We start from the raw sequence: 2,954 nt of genomic DNA, 5'->3' as shown, positions 1-2,954 counted from the left end.
TGCTGTGTTATAATGTGGTTTAACACACTAATAATCTACAATGGAAGGTTGTTTTCTAGGGAACCTCTGAATTGGGGGAAATTTTTTAAACAATAAAGTATATCATAATAATAAGCACTACTCTGTATTATGCATAGCATTTTAAGTTTATTTTGTTTCTTAGGCTTAATGGGCAGTCATTATATAATGTAATATTGAATGCTCACTAAACATTAATTGTAAATTGGGTATTTTTCAGAAATTATATTTTTGTTGATTAGAAAATATAAAATGTTTTCTCTAAATTTTAGTAAATTCTAAAACAGTATGCCCTTAATTTATTCTCATATAACTACATTTTAAGCCATCATTTTCCATACCCAATTACTGCTACTGACAACATATATCCTATGGTAAATGCTTACTATTTGCCAAGTACTATTCTAAGCACTTTAAATGTCTTTTCTAATCTAATCCTCTCAAGAGTCAAAGGAGGTATGCCCATACTACAGATGAAGAAACCAAGTCACAGAGAAGATAAATAACCTACATGTTTTATGGCTGTAATATTAAATGATGCTTAAGTTTATGCAGTCAGTCTAAATAACACATCTTAAATTATATGAGTTAGACTGGGCTTTATTTTACTACTCTCTTTTTCTAACACTACCTTTTAAAATTATTTATTTATTTACTTATTTATCTATACTGGTAGCACTATGGTTTATTTAGCTCTGCCTTAGTACATGGGGCTTTCCCATGGTGCTCTGGATATATAAAGCCTGGACATCCTCCAGTTCTTTTTGAGCAACAACACCGGGAAATTGACAGCTAAGTGGCTGTTGTACACAAGCTCATCATCTATTATTTGCATGTGGCCAAAGGCCACTGCCAGACAACTTGTTGGTGGATTTCACTTCATCAACTTTGGCTACCATGTTCTCATTGTGGGTCAGCAAGGAAGGCCTTGTTCTGGCCTGGGCCCAGGAGTCATTGCATCTGCTTGATCAGAGACTCTGAAGCCAAAAAGGCATCATACTTCTTGGCAAGCTTTTGACCTGTTTCTTATTCTTGTTTAGTTTCTTCAGTGCCTCAATGTCCATGTGGGGGACATCTATAGCCTGGGCCTCGTCACAGTGCTGCTGATCCCCCAGAACATATGGTAGAACTTGGGCAGGGAGTGGATTTAGGCCTGAGGTGCCCAAGAAGCATTTGTCCTTCTGAGGGTCATAGTTTCTCAAGCTGACCTGTAGCTACTCTATCTCCAAAACCTTTGTGCTCGTGCGCTGGTTTCGGTGCAGGACTTCCTGCACCACCTCAGAGACTGCTGCTCATAATTGCCTTGCGACGCAAAAAACCGGAAATGAGCTCTAATACCTTTTCTTTAAATGACTGTTAAGGGCACTAAATTACCACCAGTAGAATGCCAGATGCTAACATCTAGAGGTTATGATAATGTTAAAGACTAAAAATTGACTTGGCTTATTTTGAAAGCTTACCAACCAAAAATTCCAGTGTAAATTAAAACAAAAAAAAATAAATAAAAAGTAAAACCCTAGTTACTCTGATACAATCTTACTGGGCTAATCCTTTAACACCCACATTTTCATCTCCAGAGCAAATGTCTGGAATGCAAAGGTTGGACTTGAATGTTTTACTGTTGCAGTATTAGATGATGATCTCAGTGTGAACTCTTCCGACCTTCCATTCTGCATTTGTCTTACACTATCAAAAACCGCAATTTTTTTTAAAATCCTTGCTCACAAAGATATATGTATCTCTGTGTTCTATGTATTATAAATAATAGTTTAGCCTCTAAAATGTCAGTCCTCTTTTCAAATAGAATCTCTTCCTCTTTTTAAATAGAAACAAACAAACATGTTTTTGCATTCCTTCACTTAGTTCCTTCACTTATAAATAATAGTTTAGCCTCTAAAATGTCAATCCTCTTTTCAAATAGAATCTCTTCCTCTTTTTAAATAGAAACAAACAAACAAACATGTTTTTGCATTCCTTCACTTAGTTCTCATCTGTAAACCCAAACATGTAACTTTAGCAAATGTATGCCCTTTCCACCACATTGTTTGAAATTAAAGAATCAAATTGCAGAAACACATATACATCAAATTATGAACGTTTTTTTTTTAATCCTTTGAAATAAAATCCTTACTTGAAGAGACTAGCGAGATGATGATTCATGCCGTAATTTTACCTCATGAAACTATAGCAAATCTCTTTTGGCTAACATCCCAGCCAAACTCTAAATGTGACTAAATCTAGATGGAATATAGCTGTCAGATTCTGTACTCATTTTAAGTTTCTTAAATATATACCCAGGACCATATTTGACCACCTGTAGCCACCAGTTATAGAGGGCACTGAAAATAAAATCACTCTTACGATTTTAAGTCCGAAATAGTCAATCACTTTTTTGCTATAGTTCTGGGAGATGCAATTATTATATCAAACACTACTCGTATATAATTTTTGTTCTGTCATTCAGTTCTGTGTGTTTCAATATCTAGCATAGATTTTCTTTAATAATAATAGTAGCAAAATGAAGAAAAATAGCTACAATTTGAGAACCTACTGTATGCCATGTACCTTTCATACGCCATTGCTGATGGTCTTCACAATCCTGAAAGACAGTTGTTGCCCATAGGCAACAGTAATACTCTGTTCTAGTCCTTTGAGCTCTGACTCAGTCCACAAGGGGGAGTTTCTTTTTTTTCTTTTTTTTTAAGGAGAGCGCAGCTCACAGTGGCCCATGTGGGGATGGAACTGGCAACCTTGGTGTTATTAGCACCACGCTCTAACCAGCTGAGCTAACCAGCCACCCGACGAGGGGTGTTTCTATGGTTTGATTTGGTTTGCTTTGCTTTAAGGAACATTGTACTGGCCATGGCTAGTGGCTTGGTGTGTGGCCGTTTATCAAATGCCCTACCAAGACTGTAATATCAATAATTGCTAAGAGC

At 36.2% G+C, this 2,954-nt stretch overlaps 1 pseudogene; it reads right to left on the bottom strand.

Moving 5' to 3' along the window:
* Positions 1 to 707: 707 nt before the first annotated feature.
* On the bottom strand, positions 708 to 2,597 carry LOC117028790 (60S ribosomal protein L10a-like; annotated as a pseudogene).
* Positions 2,598 to 2,954: the final 357 nt, after the last annotated feature.

The sequence above is a fragment of the Rhinolophus ferrumequinum genome, chromosome 10, assembly GCF_004115265.2.
Source record: "Rhinolophus ferrumequinum isolate MPI-CBG mRhiFer1 chromosome 10, mRhiFer1_v1.p, whole genome shotgun sequence".
NCBI classification, from domain to species: Eukaryota; Metazoa; Chordata; class Mammalia; order Chiroptera; family Rhinolophidae; genus Rhinolophus; species Rhinolophus ferrumequinum.
Note: the sequence above shows the minus strand (reverse complement) of the source record. Positions and strands in the feature narration are given on the sequence as shown.